The sequence below is a fragment of the Mesocricetus auratus genome, unplaced genomic scaffold (assembly GCF_017639785.1).
Source record: "Mesocricetus auratus isolate SY011 unplaced genomic scaffold, BCM_Maur_2.0 Super-Scaffold_100027, whole genome shotgun sequence".
Taxonomy (NCBI): Eukaryota; Metazoa; Chordata; class Mammalia; order Rodentia; family Cricetidae; genus Mesocricetus; species Mesocricetus auratus.
The window spans coordinates 14005736-14033303 of NW_024429208.1; the positions used below are offsets into that span (position 1 = coordinate 14005736).

Below are 27568 nucleotides of genomic sequence, written 5' to 3' on the forward strand. Positions count from 1 at the left end.
TGTACAACTCCAATTTACAGCAAAAGAAAAGAAAACAGAGATTTCTGAGTCACAACAAGATCCTTGAAATCACCCGTGAAAATAATGCAAGTGATATGATCCAGAAGAGAAGCCATGGACCAGATGAAGACACAGAAAACTTAAAGAAGGAGATTAAGAGCTAGACGGGATGCTTCCAAGGGTTCCTCCAGCTATAGGCTGTACTGGATTCTGGAGTCAAGGAAGCACAAGACTCCATATTATAGGATATCTATTAAAATTAGTAGGCTCAGAAAACAACATAGGGCTCTAGAATTTCTGATTTGGGGGTTTTGAGGGTTTGGGGAATGCTCCTGTCTGTCTGTCTGCCTGCCTGCTTGTCTGTCTGTCTGTCAGTAGGTCTGCCTGTTCATTTGTTTTTAAAAGAATCTCGTCATGTATCCCAGATTACCTTTGAACTCACAATCCTCTTGCCTCATCTCCTCACGTACTGGCATAACAGGTGTGTTGTCGCCTATTTGGATAGAACTTCTGTTTAATGTGTCACAATCAGTCTGTTTCGTGATACTAAAGTCAAGAATCCATTCATGCATTACTAGAACTCAGATGCCTGAACCAGATAAACTGGCTTCAACTAGTAAAATCCTACGGGGCATCTTCTCCAGAGCTGACAGTGGAAATAGAGCCAGCACGGACTGAATTCCTACTCATCACTTTCAGCCTGAGAGGAGCCCTGCCTGTGCCATACTCACTCAGTGGCTGCAATGCCAATAGGAAACTAGTCTCCCGCTGACCTAGAGCATCAGGAGCAAGGATGTCAAGGTACCACAGGCACTCCACCGTGAGGTGGAAGAAGACAGAGAAAAGATGGGGCCAGAAAGAATACTGAAACTCCAGGCATACCTTCTGTCCACGTCACTGTTGGTCCCTGAAGACTGAACAGATGAGGCAGATTGGAAGCAGTTCAAACGAAGTCCAACGCTGGGAGCAGGGAGGTCACATGCAACAGACCGTTGTCTGAACCAAATTGTAAAAGGCTCTGCATGACTAGAAAAGGCTAGATGGCTGTGGGCATGGATCAAGAAGTTCCTATTGTTTAGTTGACAGTACTCTCCAATTTTATCTGTGAATCCTTCATGATCAAGACCATGATTCTAGCAATCTCTTTACTCTATTTTTTAATTACATTTATGGTTTGGGGGAGCCTGGAGCACATGGCACAGAGTACATGTTAGGGTCAGAGGAGAACTTGGGAGAACTGGTTCTGTCATTCCACCATGTGGGTCCTGGGGGTTGGACTGTTGACTTCAGAGCTCATGACTTTCCTGCTGAGCCATCTCACTGTCCCCTTTAATAATCTCTTATGAAGAAACCAACAAACTCGCTTTATAATTTGCTTGCAGTGACAAAGAATTTTAATTTCTGTCCAGTGACAATGAGCCTTCTGAATCCAAAATAATTTTTAAAATGTCAAGCAAAATTGAGGGACTTGGGCCTCCCAACCTGGAGAAGGTAGAAGACACAGTGCATTGAGGTATGAGAATAAAGACTGACAAAGGCATCAATGGACAGAGTAAAGACCCTCGCTCATGCTGCCAGGCAACATCCAAAGACCTAAATAGTCATCAAAGCAATGCTGGAGGAAGAGAGTTTTAGTCAACAGTAACTACACAACTTGACAAGGAAAAAACCAAATTGCCATTAAGCCCTGGCTCATACTACACACATACAAATCATCTAAGGTAGGCTATCGGCTAAAACATCAAAGTTAAATTTATTTTTTAAAGGACTTGAGAAGAAAATGCAGGATATATCCATGTCTTGAGACTGGATAAGTCCTCTTTAAAAAAACATAACTAAAATGTAAAAGATTTTGTTTTTCCAAAAATACCAAGAGAAGCTTGATTGCTGACATCCTTCCTAGAAAGAAAATGCCTCTAGAATATATCTCTGATAAACATTTACAGGAAATATAAAGGGGTACAATTTAATAATTAATAAAAAACTGTCCAAGCAAAATAAAATAAAGTAAAAGTTTCTCAAAAGGATATATGACATCAACCAGTAGATACAGAAAGAACTGTGGGAGCATTCATGTCAGCTCCATGAAAAGTGGAACAATAGCAGTCTGCCAACATACATACATCCACAAGAACAGCTAGAAATCAGATGACAGGCAGCACTTAATGTAGGGGAGAAAGTGAGGAAAGAGAATGTTCAGACTTGCTGTGGAATGTCAATAAGATGTAAACCTAGCAGACACATGCAGAGGTACACACACACCTGCACAGATACACACACACACACACACGCGCGCGCGCGCGCACACACACACACACACGCACACGCATGTACGCACGCACGCACACACACACACATGAATGAACATAATGGTTATTCTGGGTTGTTAATTTGACCAGATACACACACTTAGAGAATCAGCAAAGCACACTTCTGGGTGTGCCTGGGAGGACATTCCACAAAAGACCACCATGCGTGTAGATGAGAGGATGGAGTTGGGAATATCTGCTCCAAAGGTGGGTGGTACTATCCATTGGGCTGGGAACCTAGGTACAATCAAAGGCAGAAGACAGGGAAACACACCCAAGCCTGCACTATACTCTGCCTAAGCAAGTGCGGTTTGGGCTGCTGCCATGGCCAGTGAATACTGAACTCCAGAATCTTCAGCTTCTGGATGCAACCCTGAACCAGGCCTTCAGCTTCAGAGGGGGATGGCATCACTGGGTCCATCACTTGGGACAGAATAGCTGTGCTTTCCCAAGATATCTAGCCTGTAAATAACTATTGCAAAAGCACCTAGTCTCTGTTCTTCTACACTGATATAATTAAATCCCTCTTACAATTACATATGTGCATATGCCCACACATGTGCACGCACTTGTTCATATATTCATTGGTTCCAGTCCTCTGAAGACTCATGGTGAGTATAAAGGCCTCCCCATGACCCAGAAGTCTTAATTTTAGATGTTTCTTAGTATAGTTTGCTCCTTCTTTCTCCCCCTCCTTTTTTATAGTTGTTCATTTTCGACAGGGTCCTAATATGTAACTGAAGTGGTCCTTCAAAATAAAACCTTCCTTACTCTAGCCATCAAGTGCCCGGATTACAAGCACATGCCATACCTGATTCCAAATCTCAGATATTTTCTTAAGGGAAAAGAAAAAGAAAATATGCCAAAAGAAGACTGTTTTCCCCTTTGGGAGTTTGAGACAGGCTCTCTCTGTGTAACAGTCCTGGTTGTTCTCTAACTCACTTTGTAGACCAGGCTGGCCTAGATATTTTCTTTTTTTTTTTTTTTTTGGTTTTTCGAGACAGGGTTTCTCTGTAGCTTTGGAGGCTGTCCTGGAACTCGCTCTGTAGACCAGGCTGGCCTCGAACTCACAGAGATCCACCTGCCTCTGCCTCCCGAGTGCTGGGATTAAAGGCGTGCGCCACCAACGCCCGGCTGATATTTTCTTAACAATAATGAATTGGAAACTATTTTCAAAGAGTTAAAATGTGGCAAGGACCCAGGAGTGCACTAATAACTAAGGTGTTCAGTGGGATGCTATGCAATAAAGAAAAGAAATGATAGTGTTCTGAGCACGCTAAGCTGCACACAAAAGCATAAGCTCAGTGCTAAGAAACAGAATTTATACAAAATTCCCATTGAGAAAAAAACAAACTTTATAGAGGAAAAAAATTCAGATGACTGATTTTTTTGAGGAGGAGAACGTGGAGCATAAAGATAATTTATTATGAAGGAAAAAGGGGTATTCAAGGGTGGTGGCTACTCTTTGCATCTTGAACAAGTAGTGTGGGGAGATAAAGATTCTACCAAGAGCCACTGGATGGTATGTTGATGTCTTTCTATGTTCTGGTGGAAATGACCAGAATCAAGCATGGGAATCTACTCAATGCAAGTGTGCTGGAGTGTGTAGGAGGACATGCATTGACTTCTGGAACTTACTTTGAAATTCGTCAAAAGGCAAGACAGAATGATAGACAGACAGATGGATAGATGGTAGATATGTAATGAAATAAGTATAGAAAATGTTCGTTGATATACTCTAGCTGATCAATGGATGTTCTTCTAGTAAACTAAATCATTTCAGGCTGTCTGTGTGTCTGAACGGTGTCAATCCAAAATATTAAAGAAAAGAAACAAATGACCCCAGGCTGTTGTCATTAGGATCGTTATGCTCACAATGGACAGACCTGACAATCTGAACTTTTAACTAGCTGAGATTGAATAATCTCCTGATTAACATGATTGTATTTGCCATCTCATAAGACGAGAGAGTGTCAACAGTCTACTTGAAGAGTCCTCAAATTTGTGTATGACTTGGAAATTATCAGTGCTGGGGAGCTGTACAAGGACAGTTTCTTAAACTCTTCTTTGGGAAATACAACAGGGATGTAATTTCCTTCCTTGTCTGAAATAAACCAGAGCCTGAGAAGTTGGGGGGAAGCAGGAAGAAGGGATGGAGGGGAAACTGAGATTGATATGTAAAATAAAGAAAGAAAAGAAAAATCCATTGTGTGTCACTGAGAGCCCCGCACAATAAAGAGAACAGAATCTGGTCTCATTAACAGCAGAAAGCAATGACTGCCAGACCTTACAGGAGAAGGGGTGAGCACCTCAGGCTGCGATCGAAGTCTGGTTCCAGCAAGAGCACTGAACTTCAAGCTCAGCTCAAAAGATGAATCTCTCTCTATTGACAGCAGTCTTCCGTGATGACCTCTCTAAAGAATGCAACAAAAGAACGAGACTAAAAACCATCTCCAGACATGACATCTGCAAGGATGTTTGTAAATAGAGAGTTAGCAAAGTGAAAATCACAGCCTCCCTTCCCTTCAGGTTAGGAAATTCCTAAGCTATAAAGCAACTTGCCACATCAGTCCCAAAGGGCCACGGTAGCAATGATTTTTCCATTCTTCTTTGCCCAGGACTCTTAACACTTGATTAAATTCCTCAGAACCTTCCTTAATTTCATTAAACCTGACTTCATCAGCCTTCACCAGACCTTCACCTACCCCTGCAAGTGCAAATGGATTGAGGCTATAGGATGCTGAGAATATTCTGGACTGTTGTACTTGTTTAGGAGTGTGTGTGTGTGTGTGTGTGTGTGTGTGTGTGTGTGTGTGTGTGTGTGTGTGTGTGCGTGCGTGTGTGTGTGTGTGGTATGTGTGGTGTAGTGTAATGTTTCTGTGTGTGCCTGTATGCATTTACAGTGGAGAGAACTATGTTAATTGTTTTCTTGAACATGGTTTCTCCATGGCCTGGAAGCACACTAATGTGGGAAGTCTGGCAGGCAGCATCTGCCTTCCCCTTACTGAGAGACATAGACAGCTGGGCCCTGCTTGTACCACAGATCAAAATCCAGGTCCCTGAGTTGACATAGGAAGCACATGAATAAACCAAATCTCATGCCACTGGAGTTGTTTCTTCAGAGACTACACCAAAGCAACTTGGCTTAGCACCCAATACATGACAGAATACCTCCTCCCTTGTCCTTATCACCCAAAATGATGTCATCCCAAGTCCCAATTTCATGTTGCAAACTCGGTGCAATGATAATTAACCTTCTACATAGGAAGCATTTCAAAACAGCAAAGCAAACTCTAACATCACCTTTTCAGCTGCCAGAACACATCTCTCAACACTAGAAAAAAATGAGAAAGTGGTTCCTTAGGGTTATGCTTAAGTCACAGTCTCCTCCTTTACTCCAAGTGTTCCCTGTCAGATGGAATATATCTTCTGTCAAGGCTTCTCTAAGGCCAAAGTATCTTAGTGTTCACGTCATTACAAGAGTGTAATGTGTCACTCATAGCTGTTGCTGTACCACACTACTTAAAATAAAAATCCCTGCAAAATAGGCCACAGTTATCTACAGAAGATATGCTGGCTTTGATCACATCTTATATTTTATTCCCCCTATTTCCAGTCCATAAACCCTTTCTATTAAAAGTAATTCTTATTTTTTGTAGTTATAGACATCAGGATGGATTCTGATTAACTAAAGCCAGAGCAAGCAATTTGTTCTTGAATGCACTTCCACAATAGGATGGGCTGGTTCATCCTATGGGCGACAGGTTGTTTTCTGACATTTCTCAACTGAGAAATCTACTATAATATACAGTAGCTATTTAATTTAGCATCCCACTATTGCATGGTTAATTTGTGTATGAGGGAGCAACAAAGAGACTGGTGAGTAAGAAGCACGCTAAATTCAAATTCGTGTGGTGCAACAGGCTGTGCACAGCCCACAATCACCACACATGTGCAGTTCACAGGCTCCTCATCATGAAAACAAGTCACTAATAACCAGCCCAAAGAACAGAGAACTATACCCTTAAAAGCTTAGCATCATGGCCACCTAAACAAGACTGCACATGTGTGTGGGAGTGTGCATGCCTTTAATCTCAGCACTTGGGAGGCAAAGGAAGACAGATCTCTGGGTTTAAGGACAGGCTAGTCTACAGAGTGAGCTCCAGGACATCCAGAGCGACATAGAGAAACCTTGTCTCAAAAAAAAAAAAAAACATAAAACAAAAGAAACAAAAAAGACTACACAATGACAACACCAGCTGATATGTCAGTGTTGATAGAAGAATTCTTACAAGGCCCCTCCACTAAATGAAGAACTACACACAACTAATGACTACTGAGAAAGAATCAGTCTTCCAGAGGGTGAGCCCCTAATAAATTATCCAATCCCAAGTGGTCACCCCTAAACAAGTATATAGGTCTATATACACATGTGTGAACACATACATGAAAGTATATATAATATTTATGTAACAATAATAATTAAAGAATAAAAGGTTAGTAATTTGAGTGAGAGTGGGTGGGACATGGGAATGGTTGGAATAAGGAGAAATGAAATAAATGTTTTTAAAAATGACAGAAATTGTATGTGCAAGTCTGTAGAATTCAACAACTAGTAGCTTTTATGGTAGCTGTATCCCCACCGTTTTTCACTGGGGTAGCTAATAGAATTAGTTCTGACTGAGATGCCATAGAGCCGAGTGTTGGCCACAACCTAGAAGAGAAGGTGTAAGAACTCAACTGAGTATCTCTGTCACTCCAGGCCAGAAAGCCTTGTGCTCCAGCAAGGGAACTACCCATTGTAAGAGTCTCTATCACTAGGCTCCCAGCCAGGGTGGGACAGGCAGCCCTGAGGCAGCAATGTGTTTTCTCAGCTGATCAAATACTGGGATCTGGAAAGTGTTCCCACTGTTATCATAACCATTCTAGTATGAAATATTGGCACTGGGGGGAGGGGCTGCTGTAATGAAGAGAAAAGGCATACCAAGTTACCTGCCAAGGTCAACTGGAAAAGCTACATAAAATATAAAACTATTAAAACCATGTCTCAGTCTAGTTTCTCCTGCTGTGATAAGATACCATGACCAAACCTGGAGCAGAAAGGATTTCTTTCATCTTACACTCCCATGTCATAGTCCGTCATGCAAGGTAGGAATTGGAGGTGGGAACCCAAGCAGAGATCACGGAGCAACACTGCTTACTTATTAATTACCTTTTTTATATACCCCATGGACAACTTACCCAGTAATGGTACTACTCACAGTGAAATGGACCCTCCTACATCAATCATCTATCAAGCAAATAACATAGCCTTGCCTCAGACCAAGTTGATAGATGTGTTCTCTTTCCTGAGGTGCCTTCTTTGGTGACCCTAGCTCATGTCAAGTAAACAAAATCTAACCAGTACAGATTACAGCATGCTGTCATAAAAGTGTGGGAAAATAGACATCTGTTCAACTATGTTCATAGCAGTATTATTTGTAAAAGCCAGAACCTGGAAGCAACCCAGATGCCCCTCAACTGAAGAATGGATAGAGAAAATGTGGTACATTTACACAGTGGAGTACTACTCAGCAGAAAAGAAACAATGGAATCTTTAAATTCACAGGCAAATGGAAGGAACTAGAAGAAACCACCCTGAGTGGGGTAACCCAGTCACAAAAAGACAAGCATGGTACGTACTCATATATGGATTTTAGACATAGAGCAAAGGATTACCAGCCTACATTCTACACCACCAGAGAAGCCAGGAAACAAGGAGGACCCCAAGAGAGACATACATGGTACCCTGGAGAAGAGGAAAGGGAAAAGATCTCCTAAGCAAATTGGGAGCATGAGGGGAGAGGAGAGGGAGTTAGGAGAAAGAGAAGGGGAGAGGAGGAGGGGAAAGGAGGACATGAGAAAGCAGGAAGGTCCAGTCAGGAGAATAGAAGACAGCAAGGTAAGAGATACCATAATAAAGGAAGCCATTATAGGTTTAAAGAGAAATCTGCACTAGAGAAATGTCCAGAGATCTACAAAGTTGACCCAAACTAACAATCTAAGCAACAGTGGAGAGGCCACCTTAAATGCCATTCCCTGATAATGAGATTGATGACTAACTTATATGCCATCCTAGAACCTTCATCTAGTAGCTGATGGAAGCAGAAGCAGACACCCACAGCTAAACACTGAACTGAACTCCTGGAATCCAGTTACTGAGAGGGAGGAGTGATGAGCAAAGAGGTCAAGACCAGGTTGGTGAAACCCACAGAAACAGCTGACGTGAACAAGGGGGAGGTCATGTACCCTGGACTGAGAGCTGGGAAACCAGGATAGGACTGATCCAGACCCCCTGAGCATGGGTGTCAGTGAGGAGGCCTGGGCAATATGGGGGCTCTGGTCAGTATTTATCCCTAGCATATAAATGGACTTTGGGAGCCCATTCCACATAGAGGGATACTCTCTCAATCTAGACACATGAGGGAGGGTCTATGTCCTGCTCCAAATGATATGACAGACTTTGAAGATCTCCCATGGAAGGCCTCATCCTCCCTGGGGAGCAGAAAGGGGATGGAATACAGGGTTAATGGAGGGCAGAGGAGGGGAGGGAAAGGGAACTGAGATTGACATGTAAAACAAGCTTGTTTCTAATTTAAATTAAAAAATAGGAAAAAGGGTATGGGAAAATCATGGAGAGAAGGGAAATGCATTTAGGAAAGATGGGTATTCTAGATGAATGTCCCTCAAGATCTTTGGAAAGGGACTAGGTCCAGATGCTGCTAGCAACACCAGCAGGAACATAACACTGGATATCTAGAAGCAAATTACTGAATTATCTGATTGTAGTGCTGACTACAGGGAAGCACACTTGTCAAAATTCACTACCCTGAACTTCTAAAAAGCATGAATCTTACCATCTATAAATTAAACCTCAGTACATATATCTTTCTAAAAAATTGCTTCCACTTAATTAAAAACATTAAAATTAAAACAAGATTAACTACATCACACATCACATTAGTAAGGACTTGAAATAATGATAATTTTCAGGCAACTTACCTTAAGCAATACAAGTTTGCATTTCCTATTGTACACTTTAGCTCACAAGTAGAGGTACAGTCTCTAGGAGACTATGCAAACTAGCCAGTGTAGATTCTTTGAAGACAATTGGCAATTTGAACCAAAACTTTAGACCATTTGTTCTCTCTCTCTCTCTCTCTCTCTCTCTCTCTCTCTCTGTCTCTCTCTGTCTCTCTCTCTCTCTCTCTCTCTCTCTCTCTCTCAGTCACTCTGTGTGTGTGTGTGTGTGTGTGTGTGTGTGTGTGTGTGTGTGTGTGTGTGTGTGTGTGTGTTGCTCAGGTAATCCAGAAGAAAGCATTGGATCCCATGGAGCTGAAGTTACAGGTGATTGTGAGACTTCAAACATGGGTACTGGGAAGCAAACTCCAGTTCTCTGCAAGAGCAACAAATAATCTTAACCAGTGAACCATCTCTAGCCTCCGTATCAGTTTTTGGTTTTTGCCATAAATCTTTTATTAATATTTGCGTATATAATATGCTTACTAAAAATTACTTCGATTCTCTCAAAAAAGAAAAACTGAGATCATAATTTATATATTGAAAAAGGAAAGTATTAATCACAATAGTATCTACATGTTAGACAAAATTACTTAGTATAAAACTGCTTTCTTGATCCCTAAATGGTATCAAATCCTATAACCATAATGCAAGATTCATGCTTTGCATACAAAATAGGTCCGTACACCTAAGGATCAACAAAAACCAGAACTAGAAAACATGTATCCCCTAAGACTAATGAAAAAGGTCTTTATCAGGGAATTTTAAAGGGTCTTTATGAGGGAATTTAAATTTTTCAAACAGTTCCTTTGATAAACATTTTGTAGAAATTAAAGAGAGTTATATCTGTCATTTGCTTTTGTTTATGGATGTATTTCCCTTTGTCAAACAATTCTGCAGATGAATGGCAAACACAGTTCTAGAATGAAACAGCCCTGGAAACACCCAATGAAAAAATTTCAAAGTAAAAATCTAGCCTTCAAGAAGTTGTAGCTACATTTTAGCAAAATCTGAAGTAAATTTGTTAATATCCTTGGAGTTTCTTTTTTAAAAAAAAAAAGTATTAGCAGAGATAAATTGCCAACTTTAGAAATCTAAACTTACGTTCACAGAACAAAATAAAATTTAGTTTCAGAACACTGCCCTTGAATGGAAGTAGTTCATAAACAGTTCATATTAAACTTTTTAAAACTCATTTCTAGGAGATCTCCTGGCCTGGGGACTGCAGGCAGGTTGACTTGACCCTGGCAGCAAGCCTGCTGAGACTGCTGGACCATTCCCTCCCCCACTCAGGGTAGGGGTGAGCTCCTGCACCACTTCAGGCCTGGCTTCCTTCTACTTGCCCACTCTTGGATCTCCTGGCCTGGGGACTGCTGGCAGGTCAACACCCACCCACCACCCACCCCCCCCCTAGACACCAAGCAACCACTACTCTGCTGACAGCACTGCCCTAATCCAGCTCCCATGCACCAGGAGAGGGAGTGCCTCAGACCTGCCTGCACCCACCTTGAGACCCACCAGAGTATTGAACCTGCTTGAACCCACCAGAATAGAACCTTGGACCCATACCCACCAGAAGAGGAAGAGACCCCACTGGAAGATGGGATGGGAAGATGAAAATACAAGCACACATTCAACAACAGAAAAACCAATATGACGCCACCAGCATCTAGGGACTCCATATTAGCAAGACCTGAACATCCCAACACAGATGAAGCAGAAGAGAACGACCTTAAAAATAACTTCATGAAGATGATAGAGACCATAAAAGGAGAAAATCCTTTAAAGAAATGGAAGAAAAGACAAACCAAGAATTGCAAGAAACAATTCAACGAGTGCAAAGTTTGAAAGCTAAAATAGAGACAACTTAAAAAACACAGTCTGAAGGAATGCTGGAATTAGAAAAGGTGAGCAAACAATCAGGAACTACAGATGCAAGCATAACCAACAGAATACAAGAGATAGAAGACAGAATCTCAGGTGCTGAAAATACACAAGGAGAAATAGATTCATTGACCAAAGAAAATCTTAAGTCCAACAAATCCCTAACACAAAATATCGAGGAAATATGGGACACCGTGAAAAAGCCAAACCTAAGAATAATAGGTATAAAGAAAGTGAAGAAACCCAACTCAAAGGGGCAGAAAACATATGCACCAAAACCATGGAAGAAACTTTTGCCAACCTAAAGAAAGACATGCCAATGAAAGTAAAGAAGCCTACAAAACACAAAATAGAGTAGACCACAAAATGTCCGTCCCCTCAGCACATAATAATAAAAACAACAAACATATGGAATAAAGAAAGAATATTAAAAGCAGCAAAGGAAAAGGGCCAAGTAACATATAAAGGCAAACCTATCAGAATCACACCTGACTTCTGCATGGAAACTATGAAAGCCGGAAGGTTCTGGATAGATATTCTATCAACACTAAGAGACTACAGATGCCAGCCCAGAATACTATACCCAGCAAAGCTTTCAATCACTATAGATGGAGAAAACAAGATATTCTATGACAAAACCAGATTTAAACAATACATTACACTAATCCAATCCTACAGAAAGATCTGGAAGGAAACTCCAACCCAAGGAAGTTAACTACACTCACAAAAAAAGTGGGCAATATATAATCCCACTGTACCAAAAGCCAAAAGAAAAAGTGGGGCAAATCCACAAACAATACCAACAACAACAAATAAAAAATAAACAAGAACTACACTCAATGGTCCTTAATTTTCCTCAATATTATTTGCCTATAAAAATATAATTTGCCTATAAAAAGACACAGGCTAACAGAATGGATATGAAGACAGAATCCATCCTTCTGCTACATACAAGAAACACAACTCAACTTCAAAGATAGACATTACCTCAGTGTAAAGGGTTGGGATAAGATTTTCCAATCAAATCAACACAAGAAACAAGCTGGTATAGCTATCCTACTAGCTAACAAATTAGACTTCAAACTAAAATCGATCTAAAGACATGAAGAAGGTCATTTCATATTCATCACAGGAAAAATCCATCAGGAAGAAGTCTCAATTCAGAACATCTATGCCCCAAATACAAAGCCACCCACATTCATAAAAGAAACATTACTAAAACTAAAAATCACACGAGACCTCGCACAGTTATAGTGGAAGACTTCAACACGCCACTCTCTCTGGTAGATGGGACCACCAGAAAGAAACTTAGTAAAGAAAAAGGAACTAACAGAAGTTATGACCCAATTGGGTTTAACAAACATCTATAGAACATTACATCCAAACACAAAAGAATATACCTTCTCCTTAGCACTACATAGGACCTTCTCTAAAATCAACCACATACTCAGCAACATAGCAAACCTCAACAGGTACAAAAAAATTGAAGTAACCCCCTGTATCTTATCAGACCACCATGCTTTAAGGTTACAATTCAACAACGCAAATTGCAAAAACCCTACAAACTAATGGAAATTGAATAACATGCAATTGCACCATTCCTGGGACAAGGAAGAAATAAAGAGATTAAAGGCTTCCTAGAATTCAATGAAAGTGAAGATACAGCATACTTATGGGACACTTTGAAAGCAGTACTAAGAAGAAAGTTCATAACATTAAGTGCTTACAAGAAGAAACTGGAGAATAGTCACATTAGAGAATTAACAACACAACTGAAAGCTCTAGAACAAAAAAAAGCAAACTCACCCCAAAGGAGTAGACACCAGGAAATAATCAAACTGATGGCTGAAATCAGTAAAGTCAAAACAAAGAAAACAACACAAAGATTCAATGTAACAAACGGTTGGTTCTTCAAGAATATCAGCAAGGTAGACAAACCTTTATCCAAACTAACCAAAAGACAGAGAGAGAACATGCAAATTAACAAAATCAGTAATGAAAGGGGGGACATAACAACAGACACTGAGGAAATCCAGAGAATCTTCAGGTCATACTTTTAAAGCCAATACTCCACAAAATTCGAAAATTTAAAGGAAATGAACAATTTTCTGGATAGGTACCACTTACTAAAATTAAATCTAGAACAGATAAGTAATTTAAACAGACCTATAACTTCTAATGAAATAGAAGCAGTCATCAAAAGTCTCCCAACCAAAAATGGCCCAGGGCGAGATGGCTTCAGTGCAGAATTCTACCAGCAATTCAAAGAAAAGCCAAGACCAATTCTCCTCAAAGTGTTCCACACAATAGAAGCAGAAGGGTCACTGCCAAACTCTTTTTACAAGGCTACAATTACCTTGGTAGCCAAGCCACACAAAGACACAAGAAAGAGAACGTCAGACCAATGTCCATTATGAACACCGATGCAAAAGTGCTCAACAAATTACTGTCAAATCAGATCCAAGAACACATCAGAAAAATCATCCACCATGATCAAGTAGACTTCATCCCAGGCATGCAGGGATGGTTCAACATACGTAAATCCACCATATAAACAAACTGAAAAAGAAAAACCACATGATCCTCTCACAAGATACTGAAAAAGCCTTTGACAAAATCCAACACCCATTCATGATAAAAGTCTTCAAGACATCAGAGATAACAGGAACATGTCTAAAATCATAAAAGCAATACACAGCAAGCCAACAGCCAACATCAAACTAAATGGAGAGAAACTCAATGCAATTTCTCTAAAATCAGGAACAAGATAAGACTGTCCATTCTTTCCATATCTCTTCAATATTGTACTTGAAATTCTGGCTAGAGAAATAAGACAACAAAAGGAGATCCAATAAAAATTGGAAAGGAAGAAGTCAAACTTTCACTATATGCAGATATAAGTGACCCGAAAAATTCTACCAGGGAACTACTACAGCTGATGAGCACCTTCAGAAAAGTGACAGGATACAAGATTAACTTTAAAAAATCAGTAGCCCTACTATATACAAATGATGAATGGGCTGAGAAAGAAATCAGAGCAACATCACCCTTTATAATAACCACAAACAACATAAAATATCTTGGGTTAAAGCTAACTAAACAAGTGAAAGACACCTGTATAGCAAGAACTCTGAGTCATTAAAGAAAAAAATTAAAGAAAATACCAAAAAATGGAAAGATCTTACATGTTCTAAGATAGGTAGGATCAACATAGTAAAAATGGCAATCTTGCCAAAAGCAATCAATGCAATCCACATCAAGATTCCGGCATAATTCTTCACAGACCTTGAAAGAAAAATAGTCAACTTTATATGGAAAAACAAAAGAACCAGGATAGCCAAAGCAACCCTGTACAATAAAGGAACTTCTGGAGGCATCACCATCCCTGGCATCAAGCTCCATTATAGAACTCCAGTCCTGAAGACAGCTTGGTATTGGCACAAAATTAGACAGGTAGGCCAATGGCATCCAATGGAAAACCCTGATATTAACCCACACACCTACGAACACCTGATTTTTGACAAAGAAGCTAAAATTATAAACTGAAAAAAGAAAGCATCTTCAACAAATGGTACTGGTATAACTGGATATTGGCATGTAGAAGACTGCAGACAGATCCTTGTCTATTGACATGCAGAAAACTTAAGTCCAAATGGATCAAAGACATCAACATAAATTCAGCCACACTTAACCTCTTAGAAGAGAAAGTAGGAGGTACCCTTGAACAAACTGGTAAACGAGACCACTTCCTGAACATAACTGAGGTTGACAATTAGTAAATGGGACATCCTGAACTGAGAAGCTTCTGTAAGGCAAAGGACACAGTCAACAAGACAAAAACGCAATCCATATAATAGGAAAAGATATTCACCAGCCCCACATCTGACAGAGAGCTGATCTCCAAAATTTACAAAGAACTCAAGAAGCAAGTCTCCAAAACACCAAAGGATCCATCTACCATGAAGGGCCTCACCCTCCCTGGGGATCAGAGTGGAGGTTGGGTGGAGGACTGGGGGGCCTGGTGGGGAAGGTGGGGGGGAGGAGGGAAGGGAGAGGGAACAGGGATTGACATGTGAAGCAAGCTTGTTTCTAAATTAAATAAAAAAGGGGGAAAAGTGGGGTACAGAACTAAATAGAGAATTCTCACTAGAGGAGGCTAAAATGGCTGATAGACACTTAAGAAAATGCTCAAAATCCTTAGCCATCAGGGAAATGCAAATCAAAACAACTCTGAGATGCCATCTTACTCCTGTTAGAATGGCTAAAATAAAAAACACTAATGACAGTTTATTCTGGAGAGGATGTGGAGAAAGGGGAACACTCCTCCACTGCTGGTGGGAGTGCTGACTCGTACAGCCACTTTGGAAATCAGTATGGAGATTCCTCAGGAAAATGGGAATCAGTCTACCACAAGACCCAGCTATTCCACTCTTAGGCATATACACAAAAGATGCACATTCATACAATAAGAATGTCTGTTCCACTATGTTCACAGCAGCATTATTTGTAATAGCCAGAACCTGGAAGCAACCTGGATGCCCCTCACCTGAAGACTAAATAGAGAAAATGTGGTACATTTACACAATGGAGGCAAATGGATAGCACTAGAAGAAACCACCCTGAGTGAGGTAACCCAGTCACAAAAAGACAAACATGGTATGTACTCACTCATATATGGGTTTTAGACATGGAGCAGGGGATTGCCAGTCTACAATTCCACCACCAGAGAGTCTAGGAAACAGGGAGGACCCTAAGAGAAGTATGCATTGTACCCCAGAGAAGGAGAATGGGATAGGATCTCGTAGGTGGATTGGAAGCATGGGGTCAGGGAAGAGGGGGCAGGGAGAAAGAGAGAGGGAGAAGTGGAGGGGAGAGGAAGACATGGGGGAGTAGGAAGGTTGAGTCGAGGGATGAATTGAGAGCAGGATGAGAGATACCATAATAGAGGGAGTCATTAGAGGTTTTAGAAGAGATCTGGCACTAATGATATTTTTAGAGATTTAAAAGAATAATACCAACTGGCAATCTAAGCAATAACGGAAAGGCGATCTTAAATACCCTTTCCTGATAATGAGATTGATGACTACCTTATATGCCATCCTAGAGCCTTCATACAGTGGCTGATGGAAACAGAGGCAGATACCCCACAGCCAAACGATGAACTAAACTCCTGGAACCCAGTTGCAGAGAAGGAGGTGTGATGAACAAAGGGGTCAATAATGGGCTGATAAAACCCACAGAAACTACTGACTTGAACAAGGGGGTGCTCATAGACCCCAGACTGATAGCTGAGAGGCCAGCATGGATGTCAGTGAGGAAGCCTCAGCTGTCTATGGGACCTTGGGTAGTAGTATTTATCACTGGCATATAGATGGAGTTTGGGAGCCCATTCCACATGGAGAGATGCTCTCTCAGCCTGGACACATTGGGAGGGGGGAGCCTAGTCCCTGGCCAGAATAATATGACAAACTTTGGAGATCCCCCATGGAGAGCCTCACCCTCCCTGGGGAGCTGAGTGGTGATTGGGTGGGGGTTGTGGAAGTTGGTGGGAGGCAGAGGGAGCTGGGATTGACGTGTGAGACAAGTTTGTTTCTTTTTTTTTTTTTTTTTTTTTAGTTTTTCGAGACAGGGTTTCTCTGTACTGTTTTAGAGACTGTCCTGGAACTCGCACTGTAGACCAGGCTGGCTTCAAACTCACAGAGATCTGCCTGCCTCTGCCTCCTGAGTGCTGGGATTAAAGGCATGCACCACCAATGCCTGGCAAAAAGCTTGTTTCTCATTTAAATTAAAAAGAAGGGAAGCTCATTTCTCTAAAACACTTTGTTGAAAATAAAATGACGAACATATTTAGTATGTAAAGAAAGAATCCAACCATTTTCTACAGAATTTAAATTCTACAGAACTTAACTCATAGCATTTAGGCAAACCCCAAACCTGTTTAAAAGTACAACTCCAAAATTTCCATGCATTTAGAAGTGTTTGTAGCTTTACACATCAACATCTTTGGCATACTGTCCCGCTTAGGGTTTCTACTACTGTGAAGAGACACCATGACCACAGTAACTCTTATAAAGGAAGACCAACTGGAGCTGGCTTGCAGGTCACAGGTTTAGTCCTTTATCATCATCACAGGAAGCATGGCAGCATGCAGGCAGACATGGTGCTGGAGAAGGAGCTCAGAGTTCTACAATCTTCATCCACAGGCAGCAGAAAACAATTGTGTATCACACTGAGTGTGGCTTGAGCAAAGGAGACCTCAAAGCCCACCTCCACAGTGACACACTTCCTCTAACAAGGCCACACTTATGACAACAAAGCCACACCTCCTAATAGTGCCACTCCCTATGAGGGCCACTTTCTTCCAAACCACCATGCATAGCATACCAACTGTGCTTTTGGAAAATTAGGATTTTTTTATAGTTTTTAACTGTGAAAAATATTTCCCATATTTAAAATGAAGTGTACCTTCAAAACACTCATCTTTAGTTGTTTGGAAAAAACAAAATACATATGTCATTGTTTGGCACAGAATGTATGAGTAATAAGCTGGTTGGAGCGGGACTCTTTCCTGTTGGGCTTGTAATGGTTCCCAGTCTGGCAGAGAATTCCTAGGGTCTAGCAATGTTCCCACCTCAGTCGCCTAAGCAGCTACAACTAAAGGCATGCCTCAGCACACTGGGCTTCTACCTCTTCTGGGACCGTTTTCATTGTCTATTGGGGAGTATTGCCTTCAGATGAATAAAACTTTTAAAATAGCAAAGTTTCCAAATAAAAACCTTTATTTTTCTGGAAAGTATTAAGTACTAGAGTCCAGTTATGTATATGGAAAATATTGTACTAAAGCTGATGGAAACAGTGAGTGATTTAAGATCAGACCGAAGTGACTAGAAAGTCAGGGTCATAAGAGAATTCCTTTGGAGGAAGTGTCTTTGGTACTACATTGTAAACATTGCAGTCAGGATGAGCCTAGACTGGCAAACATGGTACCCTCTGAATGGCTTCCTAGCACAGGGAGAGAGAGTGCACTTGGGGTTTAATGGGTAGATAACCTTAATATTTCCCTCTTCACTATAAGAGGTCATTTCTGATTAACAAATGTTTGACAGAATATTTCTTTAAGAAGTCAATTAAGAATAATCACAAGATATTAACAAATTTTTAAAAATTAAATTTTTACAAAGTACATAGAAACAAATAGTAAGTAACAATGTTGTATCATTTTGCTAAGTTCTCTTCAGAATAAGCTAACACACACACACACACACACACACACACACCAGCTTCCTACTTGAAATGGACCATTCTAAATTTATTTAGCCTCCAGATTCATGTCCTGTTTGAGCTCACGTCCCGACTTCCCTCAGTGATGGACTACATGTATGCAGAAGTGTAAGCCAAACAAACTCTTTCCTCCCCACTTGCGTTTGCCAACATGTTTCATCAAAGTGATGGTAACACAAACTATGACACAAATTTCACAACAGAAAAGGTTTATTCTACCAGATTAAAATATGGTAGAAAAAATATTTCATTGCAATGTATATACTGAAGTATCAGGAGTACAGATAACCCTGGGAGACTATGGACAAGTATAGAAAAACTTATAAGTATAGAAAAACTGGTAAGATTACGGCTGTATTTCAACTCTCACAGGACTAAATGAAAAAGGTATCACTGCATCTAACTGACTAATGCATAAATAACCCTGACCAGACTTTTATGAAAAGCTAACAAAACCTTTTTTCACTATCAAATGTATAGTTCATGAATAGAATGTACAGTTTTTAAATTAGCAGATACATTATTAAAGATGACCAACTTGGAAGCCACATTTGCCTGCAAACAAATGGCTTAGGAAGGGTCAGGGCACCTGGGGAACCATATTTTCCTGAAAACAAATGGCTTTTCACTTAATAAAGCATTTTCCAAAATCCAAAGGACCCTCCTTCCCTGCTGAGAAAGGGTGCTGATGTATAAAAACAGCTTGGTTCCTTTGGAGGAACTGTCCTGTGTGGTGTTGCACCAGAGCAGAGGTTACATCGTAAAGACCCCCTGGTCTACACCAGATATGATATTGTGTGGTGACACTTGTTTATGCAAATAAAGCGATTCTGAAGATCAGAGGGTGGAGTTTGCTACTAGCTAACAGACAGACAGGAAGTGAGATGGCTGGACAGAGACAGGAAGTGAGATGGCTGGGTGGAGAAAGGATTATAGGCAGGAGGAAACAGGAACTTGCTATCTTTTCAGCTGGGAAGTGTGGCTGAGACTTGCTCCTTCATCTCTCTGATCTTTCTGCTTTTACCCCAGATTCTGACTCCAGCTTTTATTATTATGACTTATTAGAACTCACATTACAATGCTGAACAAGGGCCAAAATGTAAAGTCCCCCTGGCCTGCACCAGGTATGATATATCTATAGCCTTTTGAGTTTAAAAGCCCTACTCTCCCTTGTCTTAGCATAGAATCTTTCCCAGGTTTAAGTCTACTCTTGGTCAGCCTGCTAGAGTACTCAATATACTCCATTATAATTGATTTCCTAAAGACTGGTGATGATCTGTAACTTTCTCTTGTGGTTATTTCAAAACCAAAACCCAAACTACAAACCCCCCCTCAGAAGGCAAACCAATTGAGAACAGTGTTCACTGTGTTCAGTACAAGTCATGTACTAAACACATTTACTAAAAAATAACAGTCAAAATCATACTTGTTTTAACATCTGTACCCACACATATCACACTGAAAGGATTCTCCTACCCATGGCATCCATGTGGATATTGTAAAGGATATTATCCACAAAGCACTCATTACAGTCCTGGAAGCTGTACAGAAGCTGATGGTTCTGGACCACCCTGTGGAGGCTGGAAAACTTGGCTGCCTGTTTCCTATGCTGTGGATACTGGTGTGGTACCTGCTCAGCCCTGCCTCGGGACCATATCACCTCTTACTATGCAATAGCTGAGGTTCTGTGCTTGCAGGGGAGGAGCTCTGAGGAATACTTTCTGACACAGCAGAAACTACTGCTTGGTCAAAGGGCTGCAGAATCGTGAAAGGCTTTTCATCGGGACAGAAAATGACATCAGAGAGGCAAAGTTTGGCTTTTTCAGCTGGGAAGCTGGCCAGCTCTCCTGGAAAGCTGACTCTAATGCTCAACAATGATGAGTTCTTGGGGGTCTCTTGGCAGAGCCACGGAATGGTATGGCTTTCACCATAGGTTTATAGGAGTCAGTCTGGGACTTCATGGGTAAAATCATTAAGGGAATTTGGTTCCTGGACCACTTTAGAAGGTGAACTTAAATTGATTAGTGCTCTTCTTCTACACCCCAGATTGCCTGTTTTACAGAACCCCCAAAATTTCCAGGCATTCCAGAATTCTTTCACAAAGTTCAAAGGCTCTGCTTTCTTGTTACCTACCATTGTACAGGGTTTTTCTTCTTTTTTTTTAAGTTGAAAGTGTGTTGCATCTTTTCATTCCAGGTCAATTCTACCTTTCTTCCCACTGCAACATTGACGAAATGTCAAATAGCTGGAGATACAGTAAAGGATTCCAAAAGGCTACAAAGGGGATTTCAACTAAAATTCAAAAACTCAGAGGTCTTGTGACCAACCACTGAGGAAAATTCTTGCCTCATTCACCCCCTCATTCACCCCCCCCATTCCCCACTCCACCTCCACCCCACTCCCTGCCACCTCCTCAGCTGAGGCTGGTGTGTTTACATAATTCTTTCAACTCAGGTTTCTCACAAAGAAGGGAAAATTAAATATAAGGTATTTGCAACATTGCATAGGCAAGCATGAGAACTTATTGGTTACAGTGTTTACCAACTCAAGCATTGTCTGTTTGCCCATGCCCCATAAGGAGGCTCACAGTGTCACTGGAAATTATGGTACAGCTGAATTTTTATGACATTTTGCCGACAATTTAATAAGGTTTAGCCTCGCCGCTTTTCTAGACAGAAAATACAGTGCTTATACTTTTAATGAAATTTTACCTAGCTAAAGCTCAATGTGGGGGGCCTTTTATCACAGGTAATATTAAAATCATAAATATTTTAAAATAAAATTATCCATTACCTCTAATACATGTTGGTGTCCAGGTTCTCGACATATAAAACCATTTGTATTGGGCAGCCAACCGACGCTGACATTTAATCTCCAGATTTCAATCATTTGTAACTATAGCTAAGAAAACAAAAATAAATTATGCCTTGTGGATAAGATTATCAGATACTGATTAGAAAAAAAAATCTCGTCAGCAATCTTTGTCCAAAATTTATAAACCTTACTTCCTCATCACTCACAAATTAATATGATACGTATTATTCTCTACTCAAAACCAAATTTGCTTAGAGCATTAACATGAACAAATACTGCTTTTTCCCATGCGAGCTTTTCCTGCTCTACTTAAAACAAGAATGGGAATGGAGAGAGGGCAGAAAAGCGGTAGGGGGAAGGACCAAACATAAGCACAGGCCTTAGGGAGCCATGACTGCAGAGCTGTGACATAGCTCCGCCAGTCCTGTGACCTGAGTAACAGATACCCAGCTGTGGGAGTGGAGCTCTAGGCTTGCCCTAGGAAAGGCCGGGGGGGGGGGGGACGGGACGGCGCAAAGAAAGAGCTCATGGCTTTAATTAAATGTGTAAGAGGTGAAAGACTATACTGAAGCAAGGACTGCTCCAGTCTGTGAACATAAACAATGGATAGTTCTGCAGAGGGGCCTAAATTGCCTTCCAAGAAATCCTCATTTGGCAGAATAAGAGCGGCACAAAGAAAGCAGTCAATTAAGTTCAAGTTCACACGTGGCGCACTGCAACAATGCCGAGGCACGTGAGATTGTATGTCTAGATACGAACCTTTAATACCCCTGATAATGACCAGGAAATCAGCACTCGGAATGTGTAATGGCGATGTAACAGAAAATTGAATTAGAGAAATAGTGGTAGAATTTCCAACCTATATAACAGCTTCCCTCCTCTTGGTTTGGCAAGTCATGCTATGCTAGCCCTCATGAAAGAGAGAGAGAGATGAGGTTCCAGGAAGCAGGCCACACATCAGTGAATCACTACGTGTGAGAGTTCAGTAATGGGCGATTTCAGCAGAGAGACCGGGCGATGTCACTCCAAATCCCAAGTGCTTTAATGCTTTTCAGTTTGTCACTGCATCCGATCCACATTTGGGATTCCACTTAGTCTTCTCATCGCCTTCTCGTCACAGAGCCAATGGTTTGACCACTGTGACCCAGATACCTTGACAAGTCATAGCTACTAGCAAAGCCACCCAGAAATGTGACCCCACCTAAAATGAACAGTTTGTGGGCAAACGTTTACCTTCCCCACCTAAGGTCCTCGTGAGCAGACACGAGGAGGGGGAAACAGACGTCAGCATCGTTTCATGTGACCTCAACACATCTGCCACTTCCACAGATTGCTCCATAGGCGTGTTGTTTTGTGTCTTGTCTGATCAAACACATCAACCAAATAGACAGTCGCCAAGGGTACAGCCTGATGTCCATGGGCCCCATCGGTTCACTGCTATTCCACAACCTCCAACAATGCATTCATCTGGTAGCTCTCATCGAGCTGTTCAGAACAAGCATCATAGTCAGGAGATTTCAAAGAGGCCTTGAAAAATCAAAGGAACTTAAACTTCAATCCCCATTAAAAAAAATAATATTTCTTCAAAATTGCATTTGTTTGGGCTTAATATATCTAAAAGTTACTTTTTTTGTAACGTGGTGAAAGCTAGGTCTTTAGATAGAAATGAATGGCTGTTTCCATAGCAGCCAGTCTCCTAATTACTGAATAGGTGACGTCCCCTGGCCAAGCTCATGTCTACATCCCAGCTAACAGAACCCCAGGAGATGAGTGGGTCAGCAGATCTGGCTCATGCCTCGTGTCAACAAGCACTGAAGTATCATTTGCTTCTAGGAAAAAAAAACAAATAATAAAAAAAAACTACCTTTATTTGCTCTCTGTTCCACTCAACATCAACTCTGCAATTTCTCCTAAAAAGAAAGTTGTTACTAACCCTAACAGAAAGTGTGTTTTTAAATTCTATTTTCTTTAAATAAACCCCCTGTGGTTATACCATGGATGGCATTCCCCAGCACTGAACTTCACAGCATCTCTTAAACCAACATGATCATGAGAGAGATGATTCAGTGTGCCATGAACCATCTTTGTGGGTCACCTGAATGAGAGACTGGTGTTGCTGCTGGGGCTGAGATTAGTCCTTCAAAAAGGTCACAATGAAATGCTCTTAAAGAGTGCTTTAGAACCAAGAGAAAAAGCTAGAGAGGCTATAATTGGGGATCAAAGAATTAGAGAAAAATCTTACTCAATGCTATATAAAAACAATTTCACATCCCAAACGCCTTCTGCTTTACCCATACACAGCAGGTGAAAAGCTCTTCTAGACAAAGCCCACATTCTAATCCCAGTGCTATACATAATTTTTATGACAAGTCTCGATTTGGTCTTGTACTCCCAAAGATCAAAGGTTCATAGTCAAGACACCGTAGAGAAGTACCTTCCAGAAGCATCCAGCCTCAACTCTCTGTGAACCGTGTAAGACACCAAGGCACTTTTGAGATTAAAAGCTCAATTCCCTTATTCAAATACCTAAAGTTCAAAAATTTTGTCTTAAGGGAAAATTGTTCACCGTGACATTGAAGCTGCAGTGAGAAACTGCACACCAATCTTTCTGCTAAGAACCCACAGAGCTCATGACACCTCGGAACATTCTAGTATGTAGTTAAAATTAATCAGCCAGACAGCAATCTGCTGGGTGGCTTAGACGCTAGCTGCCTCTGAAGGTTCCCTTTGTCTAGTGCCTTCTCATACTCAATTCTGCATATCCACTGCTTGTGTTCTCCTGCATAGTATTCTATCTTATTACTTCTAATTTCCTTTATGTAGGATCTCATGTCTTGTAAGCTGACCTCATACGTGTTAAGTAGGCCAGGACAATATTAAACATCTGATCCCCCTGCCTCCGGTTACTTCATGCAGGGTTAGGGATGCAACCAACAAAAGTACTATCTCAAGTGACCCATCTCTCTCCTCACTTTAAAGGAACAGAGAATGATGGTGGAGCATGGTCATACAAAGGGTCCTCGAGTGGATCAGTGCTGTAGCCTACTTACGTAATGTCACACATAACTTACATTCCATTTTCCCCTCAATGTGAAGAGTCTGGGTTGATGCACAAACACAGTAACCTCAGCTGAGGTAGTGGCAGTGGTGAGCGAGTAGAGGCTTTTTTTCCATGGTGTGTTGTCAGGAAACCTCTCTGTGGCTTTTGGATTTTAGTTGAAATCCTCTGTGGCCTTTTGGAGTCCCTTGGCATGTCTCCAGAGTAAATCTCAATTCTTTGATGTTTCATCAATGTTGCAATAGAAAAGAAAAAGGTAGAACTGACTTGAGGTGAAAAGATACAACAAACTTTTAACTTAAAGAGAAGTGCAAACAAAGGCTACCTCCCCGATTTGTTGAACTTTCAGTAAAACCGCATCCATGTAATAAAGGAAGAGGTGTGACTGTTCAGAGCGGTACTCAGCTGGCTGACTGTATCTGGACAGCGCTAGAACAAAACTGGTCGTATATCAGGCAATTTTTAAATTCCCAGAGAGAACATCAAGAAAGCAGCTACGTCAAAGCTGAGAAGTATCTCCATAGGCTGTAACCCTCGACTTCTATAAGGTTTTACTTCCTAGTTGGTAGAAGCTAATACTCTCCAAAATGGTGGGAGTTAATACATTCCGAAAGATTTACTGAGTGAGGCACAGAGAAGGAGGCAAGGGCACATGCCACCAAGACTAACAACCTGAGTACAGTGGTGGAATGAGAGAACCAACGCCTACAAGCTGTCCTCTGGCCTCCACATGGAAGCCATAGCATGGGCATACACAGAGAGAGAGAGAGAGAGAGAGAGAGAGAGAGAGAGAGAGAGAGAGAGAGAGAGAGAGAGAGACAGAGAGAGAGAGACAGAGGGAAGGAGGGAGGGAGGGAGGGACGGACGGACGGAGGGACGGAGGGACGGAGGGACGGAGGGACGGAGGGACGGAGGGACGGAGGGACGGAGGGACGGAGGGAGAGAGAGGGAGAGAGAGGGGGGAGAAAGAGAGAGAATTCTTAAGAAGCCTTGAAGAGCTCCCTGATCTTCACAATGAAATTACGTCAGAAACAGAGGTGGGATATAAATGGCTGTTGTTATGGGGCTAAAGATAAATCCAGATAATTTGGCTCCAGATCAGCAGCATTGCAGACTCACAATAACAGAGGTTCTGATGGGTCAATCCAATCAACCTTGGAGAATTTGGGGCACTGAGGCAGTTTTTTCTGGGACTGTCAGTTCATAAGCATTCTACATGCATGGAGTGAAGTCATCGGGAACCAAAAAAAAAGCTTTATAAGACAAAAAGAAGGATGGAAAATGATGTGCTAAAACCAAAAGAAGAGCCATGAGCACACTCATACCAACTGTCATCAGGAGGGACACATCTAAAGACTTGTCTACCAGACCATAGCTGAGACTCACATGAGCAACTGTCAGAAAATTGCGTAAGTATACCTTGCCAGGTTTCTCACTGCAGGCAAGTTGTTCAGATCCCTGTAGAGTCCTTGTATAGTCACACCCTAAGTAAGGACATTGTGGGCCGGCAAACTGACTCTGCAGGTAAAGACACTTGCTACTAAGCCTAACAACCCCACTCTAATCCAAGTACCTGAATGGCAGAAGGAAAGAAACGACTCCAGTGATTGTCCTGAGTGCTACCTGTGTGCCCTCAGACACATGTTCCCACATACATACATAACCAACCACACACACAACCAACAAATAAGTGTAATAATTGTTAAATAGGCTAAGTCTGCTGTGCTTCGTGATGAAATTTGGTATGTAGCCTCACTAAGTGAAACCCTGCAAGTTCCCAGGAGGAGCATCATGGGAAGTATGCATTGTCACCAAGGAAGCAAATGAGCTACTATCCTGAGTGTGTCTTATTGCACCCACATTTAGTTTGAAAGGCAAGCAATAAAAACTTTTCCTCTTTACCCTCTGACTCAAAGTAATTAAATGGAACAAAATGTTTACAGAATGACTCCAGCTTTTAAAAGAAAGCTTGTTCAACTGAACCTTACATTTTCAAACAAGTCAGAACATGGTCAAGGGCCTGCTGTGGCTTTGTGAGGAAATTAATACACTCTTTCAGGCTAAGTCCTGTTGGTATTCTCAAGAGCCCGTTCTTCCATCCTCTAACAGACGTTGATAATAAAGGGATAATGTCAAGTGTTTGTCCTCTTCTAGAATCTCTAAGAGTCTCAAATTATTTATTTTGTTATCTAAGAGTAAGAGAAGAACGTCTCCACTGAGGGCAGACAACCTTCTCCTCGATGAGCTCAGCACCAATGCAAAATGACCTGAGCAGGACAGGTAGCACTCAGTTGGCAGATAGTTTGCCAAGCGGGCTTCAGTCCCCAGTATGGCAAAACTCAGGCATGGCAGTAGCACAAGCAGAGACAGGAGGATCCAGAGTTCAAGTCCTCCTCGGCTACATAGGAAGCTGGGATTCAGCCTGGGACTGTGTCAAAAATCAATAAACAAGCAAACTAGAGTTGTGGCTATGCAGTTAGGCCACCTGATTGCTTCCACTTCAACTGATTGGAAATTCCATGTGGAGAAAAGCTTCCAAGGCCAAGGGCATCATTTCTTGAAGGGTTCTCCTGGAGATACACATTGTTCTCCATAAATGGGATAGTTGGTAGGAAATGCTGTGTCCTGAGCATGGCTTTGTTGTCTCTGTGCCGATTTCTTATCGTTTCAGAACAGGAGCAGAGGGGACAATCCAGTCAGATGCCGCTGAGGACCCCTGAGACTTAGAGAAACTCATTTAGTTGCCAGACAATAGCAAACCTGAAAGGCTTTGCATGTAGGAATTATCACGAAAAGCCATTTGTTCCAGATTAAATGCAAAGGGGATTTTTTAAATAAACATCTGGCTATTTATTAGTAATAAAAGTAAAGAATGCTAGTCATCTGTATTGTTTGCATACATCTTTCTTTTCATTTCTCCATGACACTATGATGTCGGTGGCTTTCAAATTAAAGACTGTGAGAAGTAAATTCTCTCAAACTAATCATTTAGTCTCTCCTAGGGCTTTTTTGTAAGTGTGAAGAAATACATATGTACCACCATCATGTTAGAGCTCATTGTAGTAATAGCTTGGTTCTTCCTGGTGTTTTATACATGCCATTACAAAAGAGCTCAACTTTTACGGGGGAAAAAATCACCCCTTCTACTGCATAGGTTGCAGCA

The 27568-nt window shown here is 41.3% G+C and overlaps 1 long non-coding RNA gene and 1 pseudogene across 1 annotated transcript; both read right to left on the bottom strand.

Annotated features, from left to right (window-relative positions):
* Positions 1-19913: 19913 nt before the first annotated feature.
* On the bottom strand, positions 19914-20588 carry LOC110340983 (annotated as a pseudogene).
* A 77-nt stretch (positions 20589-20665) lies between these two features.
* Positions 20666-24610, bottom strand: LOC110340970. The gene is made up of 5 exons (XR_002382827.1): positions 24419-24610; positions 23212-23257; positions 22590-22709; positions 21327-21434; positions 20666-20751 (listed from the first exon to the last, which is right to left on the bottom strand). It is a non-coding gene; the product is annotated as an uncharacterized LOC110340970 (long non-coding RNA).
* Positions 24611-27568: the final 2958 nt, after the last annotated feature.